The following is a 9215-nucleotide window of genomic DNA, read 5'->3' as shown; positions in this document are numbered from 1 at the left end:
TTTTTTAGCAAAATGTTATTCAAAGTTATTCACATCAGGGTAATATGAATGAAAATTGATGATGATAGCAGTTTTCATTGTATGTGGAAGAAGTGATTAATGAGTGGTTCATAATAAGAATATTGAGCTTAATAAAATAAATCATCTTGAATTTTTTTAGGTAGGTACAGCTACTATATTTAATGAAAATAGTGGTGCTATGTGAGGATAAAGTTACTAGCAAATTATTGTGTAATATAATAAAATTTTAATTTTCTCTACCTAAAGAAGTCTGAAAGCTGAAATGGCTTTAAAAAAATATTACCCTGTAGATCTTCCAGAATTCCCTTACTGTAACAAAGACGCTTTTCTCATTTTTAAGAGATTCTTAAATTTAATTTTATTTATTTATTAAAGATTTTATTTATTTATTCATGAAAGAGAGAGAGAGGGGGGCAGAGACATAGGCAGAATGAGAAGCAGGCTCCATGCAGGGAGCCCGATGTGGGACTCGATTCCGGGACTCCAGGATTACTCCCTGAGCTGAAGGCAGATGCTCAACCACTGAGCCATCCAGGTGTCCCTAAAAAAGATTTATTTATTTTAGAGAGAGTGTGCGAGTCAGGGGAGAAGTAGAGGGAGAGGAAGAGAAGCAGACTCCCCACTGAGCATGGAGCCTGATGCAAGGCTCGATCTCAGAATCCTGAGAGCATGACCCTGAGATCAAGCCACTCAAGTGCCCCACCCTTTTCTCATTTTTTTTTTTTTTTAGATATGAGAACTTATTTTTTTTTTTTAAGATTTTATTTATTTATTCATGAGAAATACAGAGAGGCAGAGACACAAGCAGAGGGAGAAGCAGGCTCCATGCAGGGAGCCTGATGTGGGACTCGATCCTGGGGCTCCAGGATCATGGTCTGGGCCAAAGGCAGGCGCTAAATTGCTGAGCACCCCAGGGATCCCCTCTCATTTTTTATTTCAATGTCTTAAGTACAGGACAACATTCTACTCTTCATTTCAGTTGGAAAGAATTTATACTTATTTAATTTGTTATATTTCTACTCCCTAGGCAAGATTATAATAAAATAATAACCAAATGAGTCACTGGTTAGTTTCTGGTAAGTGTTAGTAAATTTGATTTTTATGCTTTGCATATTTTATTTAACATATTACAAATGCCTCACAAATGTCTAAGTCCAGGTATGTCTGAGGAAATTGTTTCACTGTAGTTTATTTACTACAATGACTTTCAAATACAAATTATGTATATGAAGTATATAATCTTTTAAATTAATCAATTGAGATGATACAAGAACTTGACATCTATTTAACATCATCCTTTTATATTTACATACATGGTCAATATCTTATAATCATGCATTTAAAGTTTTTTAAGTCATTCTTCTATTGCTTCTATCATTTTGTTTTGTTTCTTCAACAAAAGATATAGAATTGAAACATGTTGGTGGCAGACAAACACATGTCCTGCTTTTACATTTTCTAGTAGAGGTTAGTATAGTTGCGTGCACAAAGTCATCAATTCAAAATAAACAATATATCATCTATGTGAAGTGACTATCATATGTTGAGAAAAAACACTGAGGTGAATAAAATGGTCTCTGAAGGGTTTATGATGTAGTGAAACGTAACATATACCAATAAATTATTACACAGAAAAATTAATAAAATTCTATGGAAGTCAGAAAAAGATACTTTTTTTTTAAGACTTTATTTATTAATGAGCAACACACAGAGAGAGAGGGAGAGAGAGAGAGGCAGAGACACAGGCAGAGAGAGAAGCAGGCTCCATGCAGGGAGCCTGATGTGGGCCTCAGTCCCTGGACTCCAGGATCACACCCTGGGCTGAAGGTGGGGCTAAACCACTGAGCGACCCGGGCCACCTGAAGATACTTTTTTAAAAGATGTTATTTATTTGAGAGAGAGACAGAGAGCATGTACACCTGAGCAGAGGGAGAGAATCCTCAAGCAGACTCCCATATGAGTGTGGCACTCTGGAGGTTCAGTGCCTGATACAGGGCTCAATCACAGGACCCTGTGATCATGACCTGAGCCCAAATCAAGAGCTGGACATTTAACCAACTGAGCCCCTCAGACACCCCCAAAAGAAGATACTTTTTAAGAAAACTTGAACAAACAAAAAGCTCTAGTAAATTTTCTCATTCAAATTATTTCATGAATTTAAACCTAGAACTTTGAGAAGCTGCACAAATTCTTTCAATCCCTAGGGAAGCATCTGAACCTACATCATAATTATCAACAACAAAAATAAGCATTTGTAGAGCAGCTGCTTTACATTTATGTCATGAAATATGGTCTCAAACCTTAAGTGACTTTGTCATTTGGTTAGGAGGGTAGTACAGTACATAAAAAGTAAGTTTTAATGAGAACTTTTATGTAAGAAGATCTAAAGGCCTGGCACGTTACAATAAACATGACTGAATTAAAGAAGGAGGCAGTCTCAAGAAAAGCCTCACAGAATAGGTGGTATGATTACACTCTGAAGAAAGTATGGATGACAGGTCTGCCATTGTAGCATGAATGCAGCCACAGACAATATGTAAACAAGTGGATGTGGATGTGTTCCAAAAAATGTTATTTATGGACATATGAAAATTTCCTATTTTCATATATGAAATATTTTGCTTTTTTTAGAATTTAAAAATGTAGTGGCATCTCACTGTCTCAGAGGAACATGTAGCTCTCAATCTTGGGATCATAAGTTCGAGCCCCACATTGGGTGTAGAGATTACTTAAGTAGATAAAACTTTAAAAAATAAAATTTAAAAATGTAAAACCATTCCTAACTCACAAGCTATACATATTTGGCCCACGGGCCCTAGAAGGCCAACCTTTGCTCTGGTGAAAGTTTTGCAGGAAATCTATACAGGAAAGAATTATTTATAGAATGATTACTTGTGATAACAAAAAACTGGATATAGCTGAAATGTCCACTGAAATACAATGACAAGATAAATTGTGTCTTATTCATTCAATGGAATGCTAAACAGCAGTGACAATAAATGAGTCACAGCTATGTAGATAAACATAGATGAACCTCAAAAACACAGGACCAGTGAAAAAGCGAGTCAAAAGAATACATACACTAAGATGCTATCAACCCAAGGTTCAAAGACAGATGGACTTAACAATACAACCTTTAGGGATACACTCAAACTCTAATGAAAGCAAGAGAATAACTAACACAAAATTCAGTATATTGATTATTTCTGAGTGAGAAAAAGAAGATGAGATCAAAGATGGGTCTTCAAAGATATTAATAGTCTACCCCTTAATGAAGGTGGCAGGTACATGATTTTACTAGTGTGTAACATAGTTCATAATCTTTACAAAGTGGAATAAAAGGCCACAAAACAAATTATGTCAATGTCTTAAAAAATGATGCTTCTCCATTGCCTACAGAATTAAATTGAAATTTCTTAGGTATATCCTTCTTGACACACTTTTAGATTATAAATATTTAATAGCATACTGGCCATGGCTTCTTCTTTTCATGGAAGAGCCTCCACTGGTGACTCATAGTGAGTCCTGCTATGGTGTTTAGAAATCTTCTATCCAAGGGGGGCCTGGGCAGCTCAGTCAGCTAAACATCTGCCATTGGCTCAGGTTATGATCTCAGGGTCTTGGGATCAAGCCCTGTGTCAGGTTCCCTGCTCAGTGTGGAGTCTGCTTATCCCTCTCCCTCTGCCCTTAGCCTCTCTTGTTTTCTCTCTCTCTCTCTTAAATAAATAAAATCTTTTTTAAAAATAGAAATCTTCTCTCCTAGAATATGTCAGTATTTAGAGAATCTTTCTATAAATATTTTATTTTCCCTATGTTTACAAACTTTTTTGTTTAATACTCAGACCCCACTATACCCATACATCTTTGTCCTCAATCTCATTACCATGTTCCTTATTTTTAAAATTATTTTTCATTTCCTGAGTTTACCACACCCACTTGTGTACCCTTTTATGGGGATATTGTACCTTTTAGCTAGAATTTACTTTCATTCTTTTTTGTCTGGTCAGACAGCAAAGCCCGTATCTCTTCTATTATGCTAGGATGTAGAGATAATGTCTTAGTCACCAGGGTCCTCTATTCCTTGCATGGCATTTAGCTTATGGTAAGTGCTTTTAAGTGTACAGTTCAGTAGTGTTAAGTACATTCACGTTGTTGTACAACCAACCTCCAGGGCTTTTTCATCGTGCAAAACTGAAACTCTATACCCATTTAACAACAACTCCTCATTTCCTCCCCCTTGCAGCCCCTGGCAACCCGCACTCCACTCTCTGTCTTTGGGAATGTGGGTGCTCTAGATACCTCACATAAGTGGAACCATACAATATTTGTCTTTTTGTGACTGATGTAGTATACTGTCCTCAAGATTCATGCATGCTACAGCATGTGTCAGGATTTCCTTCCTTTTAGTGGCTGAATAATATTGTATTTTATGTATACACCACACTTTGTTTATTGTTTCCTCTGTTGGTGGACACTTGTGTTTTTTCCATCTTTTGGCTATTACAAATTGTGCTGCTGTGAACAAAGTATCTCCTTATGTCCCTGCTGTCAATTCTTTTGGATTATAATCAGAAGTGGAATTACTGGATCATATGGAAATCCTACTAAAATTTGTTTGAGTTATTGCCATATTGTTTTCCATAGTGGCTGCACCATTTTACATTCCCACCAAGAGCGCACAAAAATGTCTTTTTTTTTTAATGAGTCATCTTAATAGGGGTGAGGTGATATAGCACTGTGGTCTTGATTTTTATGTCCCTAAGTGGTCAACGTATTTTGAAAAACAAGTTTTGAAACTACTTTCAGACCTAATTTACAGGCTATTTAAGTAAGTAATTTCCATAGTTGTGTAAGTACAAGACACTCTTCTTCATTGCTGTTCTTCTGCCAATGCTTCACTCAGATTCTCTCTCAAGGTATAACTAGAGAGATTTAGTAATTCAAAGGGATAATGTGCCTTAGCATTTATTATAGCACGATTTACATAGCCAAATTATAGAAACAACCCAAGTGTCCATCAATAGATAAGATGTGGAGGATTTATCTATCTATCTATACATATAAATATCTATGTATATAGAAGATATATATATATATATAATATGTATTATATATAATGTAATATTATTCAGCTGTAAAAAAGAATAAAATCCGGCCATTTGCAACAACAACATGGATGGAGCTAGAGAGTATTATGCTAAGCAAAATAAGTCACAGAAAGACACATACCATATGATTTCATTCATATGTGGAATTTAAGAAACAAAACAAAGGAGTAAAAGGGGGGAAAAAGGAAGAGACACACACAAACCAAAAAAGACTATTAACTATAGAGAACACACTGATGGTCACCAGATGGGATGTGGGTGGATGGGTGGGGATGGGTGACATAGCTTTTGGGGATTTCAGAGTACACTTATCATGTAAGTAATGCATAGAATTGTTGAATCACTATATCCTACATCTGAAACTAATATAACATGTTATGTTAACTGTACCAGAATTAAAATTAAAAAAAACTTTTAAAAAAATTAAAGAAAAAAAGAGATTGAGTTAGGCTGACATGGTCAACACCCCTCTAAAGAGTAGTCTAAACTAGTGATTGATTGTATTTTTTTCTCGTGAAACTGTATAGAGGCAGCCTGAAGCTGCTTATGACAGCTCAAAGGTGCCCAATCTTTTGTGCCTGTTTGTTTTGCTATCTTTCATGTGTGGATTGTAACCTCACCATTACAGATGGCTCCTATAGCCCTAGTAATCATTTCTATCTTCCTGGCAGAGGAAGATGAAAGAGAAAGGACAATAGGCAAATCCTGGGCACCTGTTGAATGGGCTCCCTTTAATAAACTTTCCCAGAAGCCTATCCTCTGACTTCATTAAGGAGTTCTTTGCCACCTAGCACCCCTGTGGGTCTGGGAAATGTAATTTTATAGCAGGCACATTTTCCCTATCTCTCCCAACAAAAATCAGGCTTCTGTTGCTGAGGAATCAGGGAGTGGTGTGTATTGTGTAGACAACTGGTTGTGTTTGCTACACCCATGTAACCTCTCTGCTTTCAGTGTTTCATTTTGAGGCAAAGAGTTAGCCTGGGAACTAGAAGGAATGACATTCCAGAAGCCAGAGGAAAATTTGTAAGGCAACATCAGGACAAGGACTATATGCCATAAGTAAGTATCTTGTAGCCTACTATCAGTACCATAATGTGGTTTAATTGGTTGAAGAATCACTTGAAAGTCAAATTGCAGCACGTTAAGAAGTGCTTTTATTTCAAAAATACTGTAATTCAAAAGTAGCAAAATATAAAAATTTAGTGTTGATTGTTGTCTTGAATCTGTTATATTTGCAGCTGCAAGTGCTAAAAATCACTTTGCCTAAAATTAGTTGTATCAAGTATCATGAGCCAAGAAAATTTACGTCATTTGTATAATTTTGGTTTAAAAAGCCTCCTGATCCAGCAACTGATATTAATATAATCAAATAACAATTTGTTTCATTTCAAAAGCCAAAACTTGATTATTCTTGCCTTGCTAAAGGAAAGCCGGAGAAATCCACTCTTCCCATTTACCTTTTCTTCTGCTTCTGAGTGGATATTTCGGCTCCAGAATTAGAAAAGGGGAATTTTGGAGAAGAAAGATGCACAGAGGCAGTCAAAGTAGCGCATCAAATAGGGAACTTATTTCTTGTGTATGCTGTGTCAGATGGAGCTCCTGAGAGGGGGCAGAGAGATGAAAGGGAGGGGAGATTTTACAACGTTAGCAGATGTGGAAGGTCTTTTTATTTATTTTCCTCTTTGTGTACATTCCACTTTGGAGCTCTGTCTCTTTTTGTTTCCTCCTCCGTCTTCTCCTTTCCCCTCCCACTGTTAATCTGATATCATTCTTTTTTTTTAAGATTTTATTTATTTATTCATGAGAGACACAGAGAGGCAGAGACACAGACAGAGGGAGAAGCAGGCTCCATGCAGGGAGCCCAATGCGGGACTCGATCCCATTACCCCGGGATCACAACCTGAGCCAAAGGCAGACGCTCAACCACTGAGCCACCCAGGTGCCCCCGATATCATTCATTTTTAATTTAGTGCAAATGCCTCTCCGAACCTAAGCTAGAGTTGCTAGAGTACTATTTGCAGGAGCGGTTCTATCTGTTCAAAGGTCATTCACTATTTCCAGTTACACTTGAAGAAAAAGGGACATGGACATGACCCAGGGGAGCACAGGTTATTCAGCTTAACGAGGTCCCTGTTTTTATCCATCCTTGGCTTCTATACTCTTTTCCCTGAAATTCAGACTTCTCTTCTCACATCAACCCCTTTAGTTCAGTGATCCTGCTGCCTTCTTCCAACTGAGTAACAACTTACTAGACTAGCCCTTTGGTCTCATGTCCCAGAGAGTTTTTATTTTGAATCATTTGGTATCCAGAACATCTGGGGATGCACCTTCTAAAGACAAGTGGGATGCACATGAATGTACTTCTCAGAAGCATTATAGTGGGGCTAGGCAGTAGGTTAAAACAGATCAGAGAGTTACATAATGCTTGGGTAGACCGCCTCAGTCATGTGCCACAAAGTTACCTGGCATCTGGTTACTGGGGAGCTGGATTCAAGACTAAGGCATTTTAGTGCATTATGTTAACATGTGTGACTATAATAATGAAGATTAATCTGCAGTGTTGGCACTTCGTGGGTACCCAAAAAACAACAACAGAGAGAGGATAAGAACTCTAAGAACAAGGACTTTGGTGAACATCTCACTGTTTTTTACTTCATTGTATTGCATCACAAGAAACAAACGTAAAACTACATTAAATAAAATAATGTATATAAACAATGCCTCATATATGCCTAGTATCTGGTAGACACTGACTGTGCCAATCTATTATTAATTCTATTACTGTGCATACTGCACAGTATGAATGCATATTGCATTCATTCTATTATAATGCATTATATCATTTTATCATTACTAGGTGCTTTATGAGATTATCTTTGTTTCTTCTTTTCTGTTCATACATTTCCTAAACTGGCAGGAATATTTGTGTGGTTTTTTATTAAATGCTGTTGGAAATTATAAGTCACATCTTCACCCCAAATCTGTGTCCCAAGTCTCTGTAACTTAAAATGTCAGAATGATTTCTGCCACGGACTCAGAAGGTATCTTTCTGCCTACCAGTTTCTCTGCTGTTTTGTCTGGATTTATAGTTAAGCATTTGGCTTTCATTTTTATCTCTAATTCAGCCAGGCTGGAAGAGTTGAATAGTAACACCAGCTGGCATAGAGTTGAGCCTGTATCAGCATATTGATGTCCTTGCATCAGCATATTGATGATAGTGACACCAAAATGTCTCTCTGTCTCACAAAACTGTCTCACACAGGCATTAAACAAGTGTGGTGACAAAAAGGAGCTGTCAGGATTCATCCCCTAAAGTGGATGAAGGGTTGCCCATTGGAAGAGGGAATGTTTACGGTGAGACGGCGCATCATCATCATGACATGAAACAGAGCAGTGGATCCCAACTACCATAGTGCATATAAGACCGAGTATGTGACATTCTACCAGTCATTGAAGATCAACTGTTAGTACCTGAACACTTTGGTTCTGACTGTGATTAAAAACAAAACTCACCATGATGAAGACATTGAGAAAACATTAAGGTGGGGCACGTGGGTGGCTCAGTCGGTTGAGCATCTGCCTTCAGCTCAAGTCATGATCTCAGGGTCCTGGGATTCAGCCCCACATCCAGCTCCCTGCTCAGTAAAGTCTGCTTCTCCCTCTGCCTCTTCCCCTGCTTGGGCTCTTGCGCGCTCGCTCTCTCTTTCTCTCTATCAAATAAATAAATAAAATTAAAAAAAAAAGAAACAAAAGCTGTTGCTCAATCCTAATATGATGATGACTGGCTTATTAATTGTTATTATTTAGTTAACTTTTTAATTGAAGAAAAACAGATACAGAAAAGTGTCCACATTCTTATATGGCTCAATGAATTTTCATATGTTCATTGTATGAATGTAACCTCCACCCAGATCAAACAGTGGTACATACTGGCAGTACTTCTCCTGCCTCTTAGTAGTCATTACAGCCTCCTCCCCAAAGCTACCACTAGCCTGAATTCTAATACAATGAATTAATTTTATTTAATTTTGAACCATACTTCTATGCTACTTTTGAGAGTCATTTAAAGTGAGGGAGTGTATTACC

The 9215-nt window shown here is 37.3% G+C and overlaps 1 long non-coding RNA gene across 1 annotated transcript; it reads left to right on the top strand.

Annotated features, from left to right (window-relative positions):
• The first annotated feature begins 1115 nt into the window (after window positions 1-1115).
• On the top strand, window positions 1116-8899 carry LOC144287812 (uncharacterized). The gene is made up of 2 exons (XR_013355565.1): window positions 1116-6188; window positions 8392-8899. It is a non-coding gene; the product is annotated as an uncharacterized LOC144287812 (long non-coding RNA).
• The last annotated feature ends 316 nt before the right edge of the window (window positions 8900-9215 follow it).

Source organism: Canis aureus, chromosome 17, assembly GCF_053574225.1.
Source record: "Canis aureus isolate CA01 chromosome 17, VMU_Caureus_v.1.0, whole genome shotgun sequence".
Lineage (NCBI taxonomy): Eukaryota > Metazoa > Chordata > Mammalia > Carnivora > Canidae > Canis > Canis aureus.
The sequence above is the reverse complement of the archived record's forward strand: the minus strand, read 5'-3'. Positions and strand labels throughout refer to the sequence as shown.